The sequence below is a fragment of the Halichoerus grypus genome, chromosome 2, assembly GCF_964656455.1.
Source record: "Halichoerus grypus chromosome 2, mHalGry1.hap1.1, whole genome shotgun sequence".
Classification (NCBI taxonomy): domain Eukaryota; kingdom Metazoa; phylum Chordata; class Mammalia; order Carnivora; family Phocidae; genus Halichoerus; species Halichoerus grypus.
This window is the reverse complement of record NC_135713.1, coordinates 7,771,739-7,792,185: the sequence shown is the minus strand read 5'-3', so window position 1 is coordinate 7,792,185 and position 20,447 is coordinate 7,771,739. Positions and strand designations below refer to the sequence as shown.

Sequence of the window (20,447 nt, the reverse complement as noted above, 5' to 3'; positions counted from 1 at the left end):
TGAATGTCATTTTCAACCTTTCCAGTTTTCCAGCCTCGGTACAGATTTTCTTTGGTCACCTGGGGCTCATTTTGAGAAGGAATTAAATTCAGTGTTCGAGGCATATTTTGAGTTGTGGGAGATATTTCTGGGGCAGGTTGACAGGGTTTGTGGGTGAGGAGGGAGGAGTGGAGCAAGAAAGAAGGTGGAAGAAGCTGAATGTAGCAACTTTCACGGAGTAAAGGAATACAGGAGCAGGGATGAATCTGGGGGGAAAAAGACAATAAATACAGTTTTCAACCTTACGGGTTTGGAGATGGCCAGTAGGTCATTGCAAATGTGGGTTGGGTTGCTCAGCTTCTCTTCCCCTCGGGCTACAGTTTTCTGCTCCTTCCCTCACTCCTGAAGGTCTGGTCTTTACCATCTAATTCATGTTTGTTCACAGTATTTTATGTCTGTCTTGGAACAAATGATTATAACTACCATTGTAGGAACTTAAGCATTGGACACGTTGAGCATTGATATGTATGTTTCTTTCAATTTCAGACTGCCTGGTGGAGGTGGCTGGAGAGGCAGATGATTCTGGACTGAGAGCAGTCTCACTCCCTGATCTGAATCTTGGCTCCATCATTTACTGGTTGGTGTCACCTAGTTAGTCCCTTTGGTCTCTGGACTTCAGTTTCCCCATCCATAAAGTGAGGATAATCCCAGAACTTACTCAATTGATTCATTATGACAATTAAAGGAACTGATATATGTACAGCACTTAAAACTTAGTGCCTGGTATGGAATGAACACAACGTAGATGCTGGTCATTGCTGTTATCTGTCTCTGTGTGTAGTTGTAGAGAAGAGACCTTTCCTGGGCATCAGGGCAATTTACTTGCTGTGGGATTTTGAGGCAGGTCATTTTGCCGACTGGGATTCCATTGTCCTGACTGTGGAATTAGGAGGCAAGTGAAATGTTCTCCAAGGGCCTCTTCACCGTTGGTTGGAATGAATGAAGGGGCAAGGGATTGTTTTTGGGTGCTGTCTGACCTTCATGCCATGTCCCCTAAGAGTGAGATGCTGGGGAAGGATCCGTAAAGGGTGACTCTCGGGATGGGCCGTGCTGGACAGAGCTTCTGCCCAGAATGTCTCTTGCTCATGGAGGTCAAACAGGTGTAGCCCCATATACGTAAGCAGGGGGCTCATAGGTTGTAGGGTTCTGAGAGCAATGGAGCCAAGTGCAGGGTCTTCAAGGATGTGGTAGCAGCAATGACCATTCAAAGACTCTCACTTCAAGGCAAGAATTCTTACCCTTCTTTATGCCCTGGATCATCTAATGAGTCCCAGGGACCCTTTCTCCAAAAAAAATGTTTTTAAATGCATAAAATAAAACACACAGGATTACAAAGGGAACCAATTTTGTTAAAATATAATTAGCAAATATATGGATCAAACTGGTGATTTAGCGATCTACAGGCTTCCTCATTACCATAGTGAAAGCAAGCTTAGGCTCTCGTGGCAGGTCTCACAGCTGCCTGAATTTTGAAATAGTGATGACAGTAAATAGTTTGAGATATCTGTGCAACCTTAATGTGAATGAAAATATCTGTGATTTCTCTTGGTGATAAGGTCTCTGGGACAACTGTGGTTTGTTGCCTGCATTCGCGTTTGAAGGAATTGCTAAATTCCAGTTAGAACTTAGTGACAATAAAGATGTACCTTTTCCCCCCATCCAAGTGTGTGGATCCTCTGAATTCATGCCACCCAGATGATGTCTATGATTCTGTGACCCAAAGGCAGAACGATACACAGGTTGTGAGGCGTGCCAGAAGCTTGGGAAGAACAATTTCTAAAGAGCCCACAATATTCCCATTTGTCAGTGGGAAGATCTTCCAGGGAGTGTGGAAATTAGAAAATCCCTCTCGCAAGGGCAACACGTTCATTGTAGAAGCAACCTTTGGGGCCTAAGGGGTTGAGAAGCAGCATGACTTTGCATTCGGTGCCCACGAGCTAGGTGAGGCTGAGCTGGGTTGGTTTGGGCCCGGGTTTCTTGCAGAGATTCCTGCATACAAACAGGGTATGATTTCCTGTCAGAGTGCAGTAGGGTTAAATATATAAAAATGCCAGCTTATCACCCACAATGCAATGGACCAGTAGGATGATTTAATGCCGCTCTCAATGGCACCGCTAAGATTTATGTGGATAATCATCTCAGTGGAGGGGATGATAAGTTATCACATTTATTATTTGCATATAGAAAGGTCCTTCTCAAATCCTCTGCATTCTCACAGTTCAAGCCTATGCTTGAGAAGAAGGTGAACGGTTTTTAGATTTAATTAGAGAGTACTAGAAAGGTAAATTTACGGTAACACATCAAGAGTAGACTATGTATTGAGACCAAAAGAAAACATGGAGGACATTTGTTTTCCGGTGTAGGAAAGTCTGGTGGAGACACAGTGATCTCTGAAGTTTTAATATGAGCCATGACCTTGTTCTAGAATGTCTGCGCAGGGGGAGTCATTTCTGGATGATTTTATGGCTATCACAGCACAGGATCAGTGGAAGCCAGCTGGTGGGACCCAGACTCCCCAGGGGCCGTGGAATTCATGCAAAGACCTGTGTCTCTCTCCACCTGTATTCTGTACTTTTCGCGATCATGTGGGAGTTCCTGCTAAAATTTCTTGGTATTCAAAAAGGATCTTTGCAAAATTAAGAACCATTGCTCTAGAGGATAGGCAATTACTTTCATAGAAATGCAATTTCAAATTTATTCTCAGCAAATTTCAAGAGACATCAGTGTGTTCAGCTACGTAGATGCCACATTGCAGAGGGATGGCTTTTATGAAACAGCATACTCAGTTTTAGGTACAAAACTTTATTTCCTTATCTTTTTTGTTTCATTACTAATAAGTCCTTATTACAAAAACACTAGGATCTCAGTTTTTAAGTTCTATTTCAATATTATTTTAAAGCTTATGTTCATAGATAACCTTGAGTTTGTAGCTAGAAACTGGCCATAAAAGTTTCAGGTTGCAGTAGTTTCTAAGGGAACCATTGCATTTAAATTTGAGCTCAAATTAAATAAAACGGGACTTAATGGAGGCTCTTTGCTCATCTTTGGAAAATATAAGATGATGGGGGAAATTTATCAAAGAACAGTAGTCGGTATCATGTTTTTGTGAGTGACTCATTTAAGTGGTGATACATTTTTTTTTCTTATTTGAAGTGACTTGGGGGTCTGATGAAATTCTGGAACTTTTCTAAAGGACAAGTGAGAGATATACTTGTAATTAGTTGATGTTTTTTTCTACCGTAGGAGTGACTTCCTTGTCACTTCCTGTAGTGGAGAGAAGCATCAAGTGGCCTGATGCCAGAAGGGCTTTGAAACAGGGAGCAGTCTCCAAGTCAAGTTCTCCTGAAACCCAGCAGCAGCTCTGGGAGGACTCAAGAATTCAGAATGTTCAAAATGAATTTTCTCTTCAATGCTGGAGACCAATTTGATCTCCAGCATTAGAGGCCCGCTTGATAAACAGCCTGAGATCAGCTAAGGATAAAGGATAAAGTTAACGATTAATCTTCCAGGTAATTTTCCCTGACCTAGTTGCCTAGACTATGGAAGCTGAGAAATCTCAAATCTGAGAACCATACCATTGAAACATGCTTGCAGGCCAAAGTCTTCTGGCTCTACGCACTTCTGCTCTAATATGGAGAAGGTAAGGTCTCAGAATCCTACAGGAGAGGACTGTGACTTGGTGAGGGTCATTTGGAGGAGGCTACGGAGTGTGAGCTTTGGGACAAGCCATTACCATGCAGGTCTCCTGCTGGAGAGAGGTGTTGACCGTGTAGGAGGACTCAGTAGGTGAGCTTCTATAGGCTAAAAAATGGGCTTTCAGAATTGGGCTTCCTGCAGAATCATTCAGCAGGCTAGCCACTGTGTCGGCCTCCGTCACTTCGGAACAGGACAAGCAGATTTAGCAGGCTCCTGCCCGGCGGTGGTGTGGCTGAGGTTGGCTCTGGAGGCCGGCTCAAGGGGATCTATTGACTCAGGTTTGTTCTAATGATGTGAAAAGGTCTGCAGATGGGGAGATTGTCTTAGGAAGCTGACATAATACCTTTAAGAACTAGCCAGGAAAAAAAGTTTCAGCTTCCTCCATCTTTCAGGACTAGCCTCCACTCTCCGGTTCTCTGGACAACCCCGTGTCCTCAAAAGCTGCTTGGAGAAGGCCCCGCTTCCCAGGATCCTATGGGCAGACTTGACTTTCTTGAGATTTAAGGTGTCCAGGATGAAGGAACCGTCAGGCCACTTGCTTGGTGCCTGTCTGTTCGTGCAGGTAACAGAGCAGCAGGGCTGATCAGATGCGCTCCCAGTAGCCGCATTCCCAAGCAGGAGCAAACACGTTAATTAAAAACAAATCTTGTAAAAGGTAATTGTTTCTTTGATCACTGATTTGTGATCACTGATTTGGTGGGGAGAGCGAAATGAGGGGAGAGCCCTTAATTTAGGTAGCAGCTTGACTTGAAGCCACCTGATTAGGCTCCTTAAAAACAATGAATTTGGAAGTACAAACGAGATTAAGTTCTTCAAAGGCGGGGGGGTTCATCCTTAAAGAAAAACAAACCATGAATGTCTCTCGGTGAGTTGCAGTGTGGGGAGCTGGAGCAAATACTGTGGGGAACCTTATGCTTCTTCTACTCACCAATTCTACTAATCGAATCATCTGAATTTTCCCAGTGGGCTGTGGGCTCTTTGGGGGGAAAAGTGGGTCAATCTTGACCTTTGCATTTTTACAGTATTCACAGATCCTTGACACTCAAATATTTGTTGAGGGAATTAGTAAAGTAAGGAAGGAGGCAGGCTAGTTTGGGTCAGTTAAGGTCAAGGATATAAGCACTTGTTAGTTCTATGCAAAATTGAGACATAGGCAGTATTTAGTTTCCATCTCCTTTATGAAGCTGTCTATACGACTTCAGGAAAAGGAGTGAGTGGTCCTCACTGGTCCCACTGAACATGTCATTCTGGCCCACTCTCCCGTCTTTCTTCTTCAGCTCACTTTCCTACCCTTGCTCACTCACGAATTCAGAGATGGCAAATGTGGATAAACCGAAGAGTGACATGAAGTAATAATCTAGCTCACTAAACAATGTTCCCAATCTCTAGGTAGTGTCTGCTCTAAGAAGGTCATTCTTCCCACTGCCCAGCCTCTCCCCGTGATTCAGGGGCGGCCTCCCAACCTTCTAAGACATCTGGACTCCTTGACGTCTAGCTCTAAAAAAGCAAAGCACGGCAGAGATGAAGTGTCTCCTCTTCTGCCAGCTCACGGCTCATTTATTGGGGGGCTTCCATTTTTTCCCCTGAGAGGATTCAAACATTCTCTTAAGTAACCCACACTGAAAAAGATCTTTCTGAAAGGGGAATTTGTCTACCAGCAGTAGGGTAAGCTATCAGAAGAATATCATTGATACAAGAGAAACTCATGTGATGTGTGTTCCCTACAGTGATATTTCCCCCAAGGAGGCAAAAATTGATTCTCAGGGTGGGGAGTGAAAAAAATCTTAGATATTACGGTGGTTTGTGGACCTTTAAAGGGTCATGGTGCATAAACAGACCCACAGATGCTAAAATGTCTTGGGGAGGGATGATTAGGAGAAGCCTAAAAAGACTCCTTGTGGGGGAGGGGTGATGATGAAAAGCAGGAACACGGATCGACATTAAGGGAGGTCATTCTATTCCCCATGTTTCGAGGCCCAGCTTACATTGAGACTTCTCTAGGACGCTTTCCTTTCTTTTAGTCTGCGGTGATCTCTTCTGAATTTCACTGAAGCCCCCTGAAGGAGATCAGAGGAGTGCATTCACGTGAGGGCCTGTGGGGCAGATTGTGGGTTCTGGAGAGGCTCACCTGCCACAGGACCCCCATGGGAGCACAGGCGTGCTCCCCGGCTGCTCTAGAACAAGTGCAGAGGCAGGAGTTCGTGGGGCCTCTGGCCAGCATCAACCCAACCAGCAGCCGTGGGATCCTAAGTGAGATCTGGAAGTTGTGATCGGGGGCAGATAAAAGCTTGCAAGAAGCCACGGGGGCCTTCACCACGAAGCACCTTTGGGTGTTTTCATTTCTTTCATGTTGGTCTGTTGGTTGACTTCAACAAAGAGCATTGGGACCATGCTTTCATTTGATTCAGAGTAAAAGAAAAAAAAAACAGGAAACAAAATCTGACGCCTAATACCATCTTTATGAAGTTATGCTCTTCTAGATGACTTGCCTGATGGGCCAGTCATCAGGTTCCCATCATTGCCAGATTTCTGCAGCACCAGCAATTTGATCAAGTTCATCACTCCGTTCTCTGACCCCAGTAACTAGGAATCAGTGCTAACCAAGGATATACAAAAAAGGAGGGCTGGTATGCAGAACCAAAGAACTGAAAAGCTTGTTTATCCTTATCAGATCCATGTATCTGAGAAGCTGACCCATCACGAACAAAATTTCCTGACCAAGGAGAAAGAATGCCATCTGGAATTAAAGGAAGGATGGCCAAGGTTCCAGCCATGAGTGAGTGAGCACAGCCGGAATGTCAGCCGGATCTGCTTCTTGTAACAGCCATCGTCATGCCTGATCCACCAGTCAGTTTTCAGAATTTGGAAGGAAAATGACACTTTGGGGATTATGAGAAAGCCAGTGAACATCTCACATTACCACAGGCAGCTCTTCTCTACCGATCCACCCTGCTAGGGACAGTTGGTGGGATATAGTTCATTTCACGTATCTGATTTTAACGGAATGCAAACAAACTCGTTATAATTACTCTCCCCCTTTAAACGGTTAATACAATGTCTAGTGTATGGTTTAAAAATTCATTTAACAGTACAGAATTTTAATAATGGGGGGATGGGCAAAATGAGTGAAGGGGAGTGGGAGATCCAGGCTCCAGTCATGGAGTGAATGAGTCACGGGATGAAGGGTACAAAAGAGGGAGTGTAGTCAGTGGTATTGTAATAGTGTTGTGTGGTGACAGATGGCAGCTACACTTGTGGGGGCAGAGACTAACATAAAAAATTTAAAAAATAAAAATATATTATTTAGTTTCTAAAACATAAAGCCTCCTTAAGAAAAAAGAATGGATTTGACTTACAAATCTCCTTGAATATGTATGAAACTAAACTAATAAAAATCACTAGCGAGGATGAGAGGCTGTAAGACTAAATTAAAGTGTGTGTACGTGTGTGCGTGCACACTCACACACACGCACGGAAGATAAAGTGTCATTCAGTACAATAGCAAACAAATGATTCCCTTAAAGAAAATCTCTAAAGTTCACCAAGAGCAATGGAATCTTCATGGTTTTGAAATGAATCAAGGCTCTTGGCACAATGCTAATTTGCATGAATGTGCATCGTGCCCCCCCCCCCCCCCCCCCCCGGCAAGGCCAACTCCAAGAAGGACATTTGGCTTTGTGAATGGGCTAAACAAATCTATTGCATATTTCCTATTTGCTGTGTATGTCCTTTCTTCAATATTTGATTTCTAAATAATTCGTTTTATACGGCCTCACGGTAGGAATGACAAGAACGTCGTTGAAGGTCTTGGTCATAGGTCATTGCCTGGGGGGCTCACAGTGACTGAAGCCATCCGCTGTGCCGCTGCAGGCCTGGCTTCTTCATACAGCAGCTCACAAACCAGGTGTGATGCATAATGCATGTGTATTGATAAAGCACTGTATGTGGAAGCTCCGAGACCGACGTTAAACGTGACACACTGGAACCTACTTCTCTGCAATCCTACAAATAAAGACCTATTCCACAGCTGCCTGCAAATCCATCCTGAGAGCCCGTTGTTTCCCATATATGATAGCCAGGTGCTCTTGTGACTCCTGCCAGTTCAGAGAGCCTGGAGGAGAGAAGGTTGTGATAAGGGGATGCCCATCCCAGGAGAGAAGGCCATGCTTGGCCCTGGTGTAGGGCAAGCCATCAGAGCCTGGGAATCAGGAGGCTAGGCTCTAGATAGGTCACCGAGAATTAGCTCTCTGATCTTGGGCAAGCCATTTAATTTCTTTCTTTCTTTTTTTTTTTTAATTTTATTATGTTATGTTAGTCACCATACAATACATCATTGGTTTTTGATGTGGTGATCCACGATCCATTGTTTGCGTATAACACCCAGTGCTCCATGCAGTACTTGCCCTCCTTAATACCCATCACCGGGCTAACCCATCCCCCCACCTCCTCCCCTCTAAAACCCTGTTTGTTTCTCAGAGTCCATAGTCTCTCATGGTTCATCTTTCCCTCCATCCCCCCCCCCCCCCATTTTTCCCTTCCTTCTCCTAAAGTCCTCCATGCTATTCCTTATGTTCCACAAATAAGTGAAACCATATGATAATTGACTTTCTCTGCTTGACTTATTTCACTTAGCATAATCTCCTCCAGTCCCATCCATGTTGATGTAAAAGTTGGGTATTCATCCTTTCAGATGGCTGAGTAATATTCCATTGTTTATATGGATCACATCTTCTTTATCCATTCATCTGTTGAAGGGCATCTCGGCTCTTTCCACAGTTTGGCTATTGTGGACATTGCTGCTATGAACATTGGGGTGGATATGGCCCTTCTTTTCACTACATCTATGTCTTTGGGGTAAATACCCAGGAGTGCAATTGCTGGGTCATAGGATAGCTCTATTTTTAAATTTTTGAGGAACCTCCACACTGTTTCCCAAAGTGGCTGTACCAACTTGCATTTCCACCAACAGTGTAAGAGGGTTCCCCTTTCTCCACAACCTCTCCAACATTTGTTGTTTCTTTTCCTGTCCATTTTTGCCATTCTAACTGGTGTAAGGTGGTATCTCAATGTAGTTTTGATTTGGATTTCCCTGATGGCTAATGATGATGAACATTTTTTCATGTGTCTGTTAGCCATTTGTATGTCTTCTTCAGAGAAGTGTCTTTTCATCTCTTCTGCCCACTTTTTGACTTGATTATTTGTTTTTTGGGTGTTGAGTTTGAGAAGTTCTTTATAGATTTTGGATACCAGCCCTTTATCTGTAGTGTCATTTGCAAGTATCTTCTCCCATTCTGTGGGTTGCCTCTTTGTTTTGTTTCCTTTGCTGTGCAGAAGCTTTTTATCTTGATGAAGTCCCAAAAGCTCATTTTTGCTTTTGTTTCACTAGCTTTTGGAGATGTGTCTTGAAAGAAGTTGCTGTGGGCGATGTCAAAGAGGTTACTGCCTCTGTTCTCCTCTAGGATTTTGATGGATTCCTGTCTCACATTGAGGTCTTTCATCCACTTTGAGTTTATCTTTGTGAATGGTGTTAGAGAATGGTTGAGTTTCATTCTTCTGCATGTGGCTGTCCAATTTTCCCAGCACCATTTATTGAAGAGACTGTCTTTTTTCCATTGCATGTTTTTTCCTGTTTTGTCAAAGATTATTTGACCATAGAGTTGAGGGTCCATATCTGGGTTCTCTATTCTGTTCCGTTGGTCTGTATGTCTGTTTTTGTGCCAGTACCATGCTGTCTTGGTGATCACAGCTTTGTAATATAGCTTGAAATCGGGCAGCGTGATGCCCCCAGCTTTGTTTTTCTTTTTCAACATTTCCTTGGTGATTCGGGGTCTTTTCTGATTCCATACAAATTTTAGGATTGTTTGTTCCAGCACTTTGAAAAATGTCATTGGAATTTTGATCGGGATGGCATTGAAGGTATAGATTGCTCTGGGTAGCATAGACATTTTAACAATGTTTATTCTTCCGATCCATAAGCATGGAATGTTTTTCCATCTTTTTGTGTCTTCTTCAATTTCTTTCATGAGTGTTTTGTAGTTCCTAGAGTATAGGTCCTTTACCTCTTTGGTTAGGTTTATTCTGAGGTATCTTATGGTTTTTGGTGCTATTGTAAATGGAATCGTTTCTCTAATTTCTCTTTCTACAGTTGCGTTGTTAGTGTATAAGAAAGCAACTGATTTCTGTGCATTGATTTTGTATCCTACCACATTACTGAATTGCTGTTTGAGTTCTAGTAATTTGGGGGTGGAGTCTTTTGGGTTTTCCACATAAACTATCATGTCGTCTGCGAAAAGAGAGAGTTTGACTTCTTCTTTGCCAATTTGAATCTTTTATTTCTTTTTGTTGTCTGATTGCTGTTGCTAGGACTTCTAGTACTATGTTGAACAATAGTGGCAAGAGTGGGCATCCTTGACGTGTTCCTGATCTTAAGGGAAAGGCTCTCAGCTTTTCCCCATTGAGGATGATATTCACTGTGGGTTTTTCATAGATGGATTTTATGAACTTGAGCAATCCCTACACTCTGAAGAGTTTTAATCAGGAAAGGATGTTGCATTTTGTCAAATGCTTTTTCTGCATCAATTGAGAGGACCATATGGTTCTTCTCCCTCCTCTTATTAATGTGTTCTATCACACTGTTTGATTTGCGAATGTTGAACCACCCTTGCATCCCGGGGATAAATCCCACTTGGTCGTGGTGGATGATCCTTTTAATGTATTGTTGGATCCTATTAGCTAGGATTTTGTTGAGGATTTTGGAATCTGTATTCATCAGGGATATCAGTCTGAAATTCTCCTTTTTGTTGGGGTCTTTGCCTGGTTTGGGGATTAAGGTAATGCTGGCCTCATAGAATGAGTCTGGAAGCTTTCCTTCTGTTTCCATTTTTTGAAACAGCTTCAGGAGAATAGGTATTATTTCTTCTTTGAATGTTTGGTAGAATTCCCCAGGGAATCCATCAGGCCCTGGACTCTTGTTTTTTGGGAGGTTTTTGATCACTGCTTCAATCTCGTTACTGGTTATTGGCCTATTCAGGTTGTCAATTTCTTCTTGTTTCAGTCTTTGCAGCTTATAGGTTTCCAGGAAGGCCTCCATTTCATCCAGATTGCTCAGTTTATTGGCATATAGTTGTTGATAATAATTTCTAATAATTGTTTCTATTTCCTTGGTGTTGGTCGTGATCTCTCCCCTTTCATTCATAATTTTATTAATTTGGGTCCTTTCTCTTTTCTTTTGGATAAGTCTGGCCAGTGGTTTATCGATCTTATTAATTCTTTCAAAGAACCAACTTTTAGTTTCATTGATCTGATCTACTGTGTTTCTGGTTTCTAATTCATTGATTTCTGCTTTAATTTTAATTATTTCTCTTCTAATGCATGGCTTAGGCGTCGTTTGTTGCTTTTTCTCTAGTTCTTTAAGGTGTAGAGTTAGTTGGTGAATTTGGGATTTTTCTATTTTTTTGAGTGAGGCTTGGATGGCTATGTATTTCCCCCTTAGGACCGCCTTTGCAGTATCCCATAGGTTTTGGACCGATGTGTTTTCGTTCTCATTGATTTCCATGAATTGTTTAAGTTCTTCTTGATTTCCTGGTTGACCCAAACATTCTTGAGCAGAGTGGTCTTTAGCTTCCAAGTGTCTGAATTTCTGCCAAATTTTTTCTTGTGATTGAGTTCCAGTTTTAAAGCATTGTGGTCTGAGAATATGCAGGGAATAATCTCAATCTTTTGGTATCATTTGAGACCTGATTTGTGACCCAGTATGTGGTCTATTCTGGAGAAAGTTCCATGTGCGCTCGAGAAGAATGAGTATTCTCTTGTTTTAGGTGGAATGTTCTGTAAATATCTATGAGGTCCATCTGGTCCAATGTATCATTCAAAGCTCTTGTTTCCTTGTTGATTTTCTGCTTAGATGATCTGTCCATTGCTGAGAGTGGAGTATTGAGGTCTCCTACAATTAACGTATTGTTATCAATATGACTCTTTATTTCGGTTACCAGTTGGCTTATGTAGATGGCTGCTCCCATGTTGGGGGCATAGATATTTACAATTGTTAGATCTTCTTGTTGGATAGACCCTTTAAGAATGATATAGTGTCCTTCTGTGTCTCTTATTACAGACTTTAGTTTAAAATCTAATTTGTCTGATATAAGAATTGCTACCCCAGCCTTCTTTTGAGGTCCGCTGGCATGGAAGATAGATCTCCATCCCTTCACTTTCGGTCTGGATGTATCTTTAGGTTCAAAATGAGTCTCTTGTAGACAGCATATGGATGGATCCTGTCTTTTTATCCAATCTGCAACCCTGTGCCGTTTTATGTGGGCGTTTAGGCCATTCCTTTTGAGAGTGATTATTGAAAGATATGAATTAATTGTCATCATGTTGCCTGTGAAGACGTTGTTTTTATAGATTGTCCCTGTAAATTTCTGTTGTAGATCACTCTTGGGGTCTTTCTCCTTCTATAGAACCCCCCTTAATATTTCTTGCAGGGCCGGCTTAGTGGTCACATATTCTTTCAGTTTCTGCCGGTCGTGGAAGCTCTGCATCTCTCCATCCATTCTAAATGAAAACCTTGCCGGATAAAGTATTCTTGGCTGCATGTTCTTCTCATTTAGTACCCTGAATATGTCTTACCAGGCCTTTCTGGCTTGCCAGGTCTCTGTGGATAGGTCTGACGTTATTCTGATGTTCCTCCCTCTGTACGTAAGGAATCTCTTCCCCCTAACTGCCCTTAAGATGGTTTCCTTGGTTCTAAGATTTGCAAGTTTTACTATTACATGCCGGGGTGTTGGCCTGTTTTCCTTGATCTTGGGAGGGGTCCTCTCTGCCTCTAGGACGTGAATGTTTGTTTCATTCCCCAGATTAGGGAAGTTCTCAGCTACGATTTGCTCAAATACATCTTCTAGCCCTCTCTCTCTCTCCACTCCCTCCGGGATTCCGATTATTCTGACATTGGAACGCTTCATGGTGTCACTTATTTCTCTGATTCTATTTTCATGGATTCTGAGTTGTTTTTCCCTGGCCTCCTCTTTTCCCTTTTTATCTATTATATTGTCTTCCAGGTTGCTTATTCATTCTTCTGCCTCACTTACCCTAGCTGTTAGATTATCTAGATTGGATTGGATCTCATTGATAGCATCTTTAAGTTCTGCCAATTCACCTTTCATTTCTGCCCTTAGAGACTCTGTGTTGCCATTAATTGATTTCTCCATTCTAGTCATTGTCTTCACAATTGCTAGCCTGAATTCCATCTCCGACATCTTGGTTATATCTGCATCCATTTGTAAATCTGCAGCATAAGTCATAATCTCTGAGTCTTTTCTATTTTGGGGGCTCCTCCTCCTAGTCATTCTGTTGATGGGTGTTTGAGGGAATGTATGGAATCCAGATTATTGACCAGAACCCAAGCAAGGTGCACCTGTTTTCTTGGGACCTTAGGGTTGCTGGCCTCTTGTTTTCCCAGCCTGTCTTCTGCGGGAGGGACCTGCCGTGCTGTTACTCAGGCAACCCTGTTCTGGCGGAGTTGCCCTGCGCCCCCCTGGCGGGGGATGGGCTCAGTGGGAATCAGTTTTTGGGGCTTTTGTTCTCTGGTGGCTTTCCCTGGCGGCTTTCCGCGTCTCTTCCGCGAGTCAGAGCAGAAGAGACCGTTTCCAACCCTCTGCCTCAGAGCAGAGAGACCTCAGTCTGTTCCTCAGTGAGCTCTCCAGGCCACACCGTCTCCGTTTCTGTCCATGCTGCTATAAACTGCAGCGGCCTGGGTTGTGTGCCCCTCCGCAGCGCTCCCAGTCCTGCCTCCAGGTCGGGGCACGTCTCTGCCCTTTGTGCTTCTAAAACCGCCAGCCGCTCCCAGTTCATGAGCGGGACCCCCGCCGCTCCGGGTTTCCACCCCGGGGGCTGCCCTACAGTCCTTTCCCCAAGGCTACCGGTCTGCGAGTTTGTGCCTGTCCCCAGAGCGCGAGGCTGTCGCTCACCGGCAGTGCAGGATCCCCACGGCCAGGCTCCTTCCCGCTGCTGTTTATCCTCCGATATCTGCCCACGGAATCACGGCTCTTCGCTTCCCACCTCGAAACCAACCGCCTGCGATATTCTGTTTGTAGAGATCCAGATCTTACATCTCAGGCTGGTTTCATGGGTGCTCAGAGTGGTCTGGTAGATATCCAGCTCAATTCCGGGGACCAGTTGAAATAGGGTCCCCTACTCCTCCACCACCTTCCCCCCTCTGAAGCCATTTAATTTCTTTGGATCTCATTTTCTTGGACCAAACTGAGACATTTGGATTAGATCTCTAAAACTGAACTGTCAATAATCCTGTAATCCCTTTCTATTGTTCTAAGAAAGCAAAACACTGAGCAGCCAGTTGCCCTTCTATAGGGCCGCAGGTGCCCCTTAACATAGCTGCCAGGTGCATAGCTGTCCTTGGGGTCCAGATGTGCCAGCATCCTGGGGGCCCAGTGCTCCTTCCCTAGAATAGTTTCTTCAAGCTAAAAGGTGAGACCTCCAGCCCTCGGCGTGCCTGGGTGTTTTCTGGATTCTTTCTGATGCCACCTGTATTTATAGGAATGTGTATAATTATTTCATCATGTGATATATTTACAACTATGCCAGGATCTGGATATATTTTAACCTGAGGAAGAGTTCCTCTCTTAGAGAATTAAATTTTTTTGTGATGTTCTTATGCTGCCTTGAATAATCTCTGCATCCCTCGATACTGCTTCTTGGATTAGTAAACCACTTCGTTTTTATATACATTGGGTTGGAAATTTGGAAACTACTATTTATGTAGTTGGTCTCCCAATGAGGTTCATTGTGAAGGGAAGAAAAATGGAACAAAAGTCTCCTGTACTATAATTGAATTTTCTCTGAGTTTTCTAACCACCGTTATGTGGGATTGAGCACTATAAAAACGTCTAAATTTTAGCTATGCTGCAGTTAAACCAATAGACTAAAACCTAGTTTGAATTGTACTGTGAAATTGCATTATTCTAGAAATAATTCCAGTACAAATGCCATAAAATATGATGATTTTTTGGGGGGATTTAGGCTTGCCCCCCCAATTTCCTCTCAGATGGTCTTACGACATTTTATGGCAGTTCAAAGCTGATTTACAACTGATAAGATGCATTAGTCAGACGTTTATTCATCTGCCAAATTTGGTATCGATTGAAAATGTTTTACATTTCCTATCTGTTTTGTCAATAGTTTTAGGTTTCTTCCTGGCCTGGGCTTGTGGGCTGTGCTCTGGCTTTGTTCCTGTTTATCACCTCCATCGATCGATCAAGTATTAGTTCCAGTTGATTATTATTCATTAAGTCTTCCTTTAAAATCATCCAGAGAAAGTTAACTCCTATCTGTCATGTATTTCAGATACTCTGTTTGAATCCCATGGAACCCAGAAATGAAGCTTGATTATTTTCAGGGAGAAGAATGGATCTCAAACATGTGACTTGAAGCCACCAAGAAAGCAAAGAACACCTGCTAACTTGAAAAGGGACAAAATGTAAGGGCTCACAGGAAGTCAAAGATCGGATTGCATCATAGAGAGACTCCACAAAATGTCTTGACCTTACAAAAACACTTTGCTAGATGTAGTATACAAATGCTGTTGTGTGTTCTACAAAGCCGAGACCCTGCCCTATGGTTGCTTATGGTAAAAACCCATCTTCCAATACTTACTATAGCTGAAATTCAATGCAAGGCTCAGGGAAACAGAATTCTTAAGAAGTAACCCAATCCATCCATCTAGAGATGATCATCTCCACATGAAAGTACTGAATCATTTTCCTGCCAGTTAGGTAGAGCTATGTCCTTTTGAATATAAAATTCTGTAGGTACAGGTTTAATGCATTTGTGCTGCTGATGTATGTATGAATGCTGATGATGACAGCTTTTTCCCCTTGTTTGGGTTTCCAGAGAGCTCCCCACAAAGGGTGGGTGTTTGAGGAAGTAGTCTGGACCCCCTCTCCCTGCTGATGGGCTCCCGGGGAAGCGGCATTGCCTAGGATGGGAACTGGATAGCCACTGTCCATGCTTGTGCCATTTGAGTGGGGGAGGCCAAAGTTCAAGGGCTTTGCTTGTATCTGGAAAGTTCTCTGGCTCTGGTGCCGTGGCTGGTACCAGCTCTCCTACTTCCTGTTTCCCACTTTTTCAGGTTTCCCTAGGAGGAGGTGCCTTCTCTCTCATTCTCACACTTTCTCTGCGTAGTAATGAGGGTCTGAGATAGGCCTGTGGTCCTGCACTTCCCTGAGTAAGTCTCAAGGTCTAGCATGGGAGGGAGAAGCTTCACTGGAGCCTCAGCTCAAACTGTTCTCCAATCCTGTTTTAGGTGAGGACCTGATTCCTCGATCCCCACTGTGGCCATTTCCCCCTCCGCTTTTAATCTACAGGTAAGAAGGAGCGAGCATTAGGACCCCCACTCCTTCCCAGGCTCCAAAGTATCAGTTTGTTGTCTGAAGATCCCAGGAAGGCCAGCATCTGTACTTGGCTATTCTGAGTAACCCCCTGTCCGGGTGATAGGATGAGCAAGAGGTCTTTATGGAGGCAGTACTTTTGGGAAAGCCTAAATAAGTGCCAACACTCAGGGGGTTTCCAAGCAGGGTCGTGGAATCAGAGATCGTTCAGAGGTGAGAACAGCATCATCAGACAGATGTACAGCAATTGTCAATGATAAATACTCACAGGTTTCTGAATCATGTCAATGTTTGGCCTTCCTTTGGTTCTCAAAACCAACACAGGCAAGGTTCCTGGTGACCCCCAATCTTTCATTTGACGCTTCCCTCTCTCCCTTTCCACCTGCCTTCCTCCTCTTTGAAATGAGGGCTTAGCCATTCACAGTAAGAACAGTGGGTTAAGGCATATCTTGGTAATAATTTTTTTAAAACCACATAAATTTGAAACTGCTTATTAATGATCACAGTGAGCACATAAAGGGGATATATACATAAATCCATGTATGTATGTGTGTGCATGTCTGTTACACATGACAGATGAAATATACATGGATATTTATATGCAAATATATGCATATGAAATATATATATACACACATATGTGTGTATAATCCTTTTTTTTAAACAAAAACTTGAAGATATGCATTCTTCGCTATTTAGGGCCCTTGCTAAATTTTAAACACATCTGAAATTTTAGAAGAATATGTATCATCTCTTTGGAAAGTTCATGATACTTATTCATTCATTCATTCATTCATTTTCTGGTGGAACAAAGCTGGTTTACTAAATAATTTGTAGCCAACAACTGAGGTAACAATCTGCAGGATTTCAAAGAAATCCAGTCTTTTGGAATGTCTGGGTTTGCACAATGAAATCACGAATCTTTTCTTAGGTGATATACCTTAGCATGTTTTAGAGTATTTTCCATGGAAAACAGAAGTTTTCCATAGTCAGATAACTTTGGGAAATATTGTGTTAAAGTTAAATAGGTTTCTTTGCAGTAGGAGTAGTCAGAGACTAATAAACTAGAATATATTATGGATTTCTAATGTGCGATAATAGTGGCAGAATGGAAATCATCATTCCTCCAAAATATATCGGACCATAGAACCCTTTCTTCAAGGTGCATCTAATCGGACTAGTGTTTTATAGGACAAACTTTGGGAAATGTGTAACTAAATGCATCTGAAAAATCCCTATCTTCCCCTTCTTAAATATTACCTTACCCGTATTTTAGCTGTCTTTTGTTTTTCTTATGGCATATTTTTGCTGACTTACGTTTAGATGTGTGTTTGTCTTCTCTCTCGTGCTTAATCTCTTTCCTTTACATCCCACTGAACTTCTCACTCTGTGTCTCTTCCTCCCTTGCATCCTCCCCCAGCATAGTGTTTTTCTTGAAAGAGACATCGAATCCACATTTGTTGAATTGACATATGCCTCTACATTTGATTTCTCTTAGTTTATTTTTTGCTGAAACCCCTGTCCCCCAGAACCCCCAACTAACTTTCTTAAAACAAAAGGAAAGAGTAGTTGTACTTGTTAGGAGATTTCAGGGAGAGTGGCCACAAGTAAATTATTCATGTCAGAGAGGGAAATGTAGCAATTATCTTATTAATAGCAGTGTTGTGAGAAACCAGCCTCCAGATAGCCCCTGAGCCATGGTTCACGTGCCAGGAACTGCTCTTCTGCTACAGCTGGTGGTCATCTTTCCTTATCTGAGAAGGTCAGATTCTGATGATGAGCCAACACCTCCTTGATTCTCCACAGATTTCAGGCCCTTGGACAACAGTGGCAGAGAGGGCCATTGTGTGGCTAAGGACGCAAATGTCCAAACACAGAGTGCATATCCTGTTCACCAACACCATCCCTGGGAATTCTTGCCTCCTTAGAACTTGGTTAAAGAAATGCCTTTTGAGACAATTTATGTCCACTTGTTGCTTGTCCTAGTATATTGTAACATTCCTAGACACCAATGAAACAAGATAAAATGAAAATCAAAAACAAAAAATGAAAAAAGTCAAATCTTTGTTTTCACTTACTACATGCGTTAAGGTTTAGCCAACAACCCAAGCTCCAACATGTATCATCTTTAAAAATAAAACAAGATTTGCCCATGTGATATTGTGACATAATAAGAAATATGTATTTGGTCTTTGTCCCTAGTTCTTGGCACAGACCTCCTAAGACCCCTGGAATTTCCCTGTAGAAGTGAGAGGAGCATCTTCTGTTATTCATCATAAAGCTCTTTCAATGATATTTGAGTTCATGCTAATTAGGTGACTGTGGAGGAGGGGCTGGTTGCCAGAGAAGTCAACCCTGTGATGAGAGGGGTGAGATTTTCAGCCCTCTGCCTGACCTCCAGGGAGTGAAGAGGGGCTGGAGATTAAGCTAATTACCAATGGCTAAGGATTTAATCAACCATACCTACATAATGGAACCTCCACAAAAACCCTAACCAACAGGGCTCAGAAAGCTTCTGGGTTGGTGAGCACATCGAAGTGCTGGGAGGGTGGTGTGCCCAGAGAGGGCATGGAAATCTCTCTCCCTGCTTCCCCCTTATACATCGCCTTGTGCATCTCTTCCATCTGTATCCTTTATAATAAAGCCCCCAATAGTAAGTAAAACACTCCTGAGTTCTGTCAGCTGTTCCTAGCAAATTATTGAACCCGAGAAGGGGTTCATGAGAACCCTTCATTTATGGCCATTCAGTTGGTCGTAAATACCAGAGGCCAAGGCTTTTCGGTCAGTGTCTGAAGTGGGGGCAGTCTTGTGGGACTCAGCCCTTATCTGTGGGGTCTGTGCTAATGCCAGGTAGTTAGTATCAGCCTTTCTTGGTATGTAAAACCTGCATATTAAGTGTCAGAGGTGTGGTGGGTAGCAGAAACAGGAGTTTTGTTTTAGCCTAGATACAGGTTATGATTTTTAACTCAGGGTCCGTGTGAGGATATTTTGTGCTACAAGTGACAGAAATGCAACTCAAATTGACATTTGTTTCCTACATCCAGGGTGCCTAGGTTTGAGGGGCACATGCAGTGACATCAGGATGCTGCCTCTCTAGCTTTTGAATCTGCTTCGTCAAATCTCTTCCTTCTCAGGTAGGTTCTCCATGTGTTGTCAGAGGTGCCTGCCAGCACACCTGGGCTCACGTCTTCCCAGTGATGAAGCTGGGAATGCACAGAGAGTGTCTCCTTTCTGATGCTTCCAGCAAAGTCCCTGTTGGGGGAGGTGACCTAAGTGGCTGTCTGTCCCTGAAGTAATTAATCACTGTGGTCAGGGGCTTGTGTTTCTTAGATGGACCAAGCCTGAGTCATGAGTCTTAAATGCATTGATTGGAAAGAGTTTCCCACAAGGGGTTCTGTTACTGGAAGAAACTGGGGGGAAGGAAAAGTGGGGGGGGAATAAAAGCTATAATTACAACAGTCCATCCCAGCAACCTTTCAGAATGAAGCGGGAGGCAGCCTCAAGTATCCCTATCATTGGGTTTCTTTACTCAAGCTGCTAGACTCACTGGTTTTATGCCTTCCAATATTTTCTGTGATGAAAAACGTGATCAAGAGGGTGCCCCTCATCAACATCTAAGTGACTCTTTCACACATCTATGCCCAGGAGACATTTTTCATGACATAGTTGAGGTTCAGTACTTACATTACTCATGTTTGGAGTCAATTAAACCCATTTGGAGTAGAGCAGCAAGCCCTTGCGAGGCTCACGGTTTGGGGCCAGTGGTGCTCTACAGATATGTCACTATGAAACAGGAAGCACTGGGGGGTGGCCAGTATCACTGCACCTGGTAATTGAATGGTGTGTTGTATTGGCGCCGTTCTGTTACTAAGAAACAGATACTCTTCAACCGAATTGCATGGAGAAGCAAAAACTGATTGTCAACAAATTTGTGGCTTGGATGTTATTACTCAGAATAAATTGCAAGGGGAAAATGGCCTTTATGAGGGTGTTGATATATTTTTAATAGAAAACCTCCATTTCTGATGGAGCAGATTACAAATGTTTCCCAGGAAAAATGGTACAGTAGGTTTATCATATAAGTGCATTCTGCTGGTTTTAGTAAATGGAGTTCCTTCAGTGCCAGGAAACTGATCACATTTCTAAACAAGAGACATAAATACACCCTCGATCACTGAAATTTTAGGCCGTTTACATACAATGCCATCATTTTTAATTACTAGGAAAAATTTTATGCAAGAAAAACAACTATTTGAGCTCTGTGGAAGAGATGGAGAGGAAGAAATCATTCTCTTGAAATGGGTATATTTTTAA

General features: G+C 42.9%; 1 long non-coding RNA gene across 1 annotated transcript; it reads left to right on the top strand.

Moving 5' to 3' along the window:
* Positions 1-539: 539 nt before the first annotated feature.
* LOC144380935 (uncharacterized) lies at positions 540-15,222 on the top strand. Its single transcript, XR_013445290.1, has 3 exons — positions 540-616; positions 3,283-3,548; positions 15,091-15,222. It is a non-coding gene; the product is annotated as an uncharacterized LOC144380935 (long non-coding RNA).
* The last annotated feature ends 5,225 nt before the right edge of the window (positions 15,223-20,447 follow it).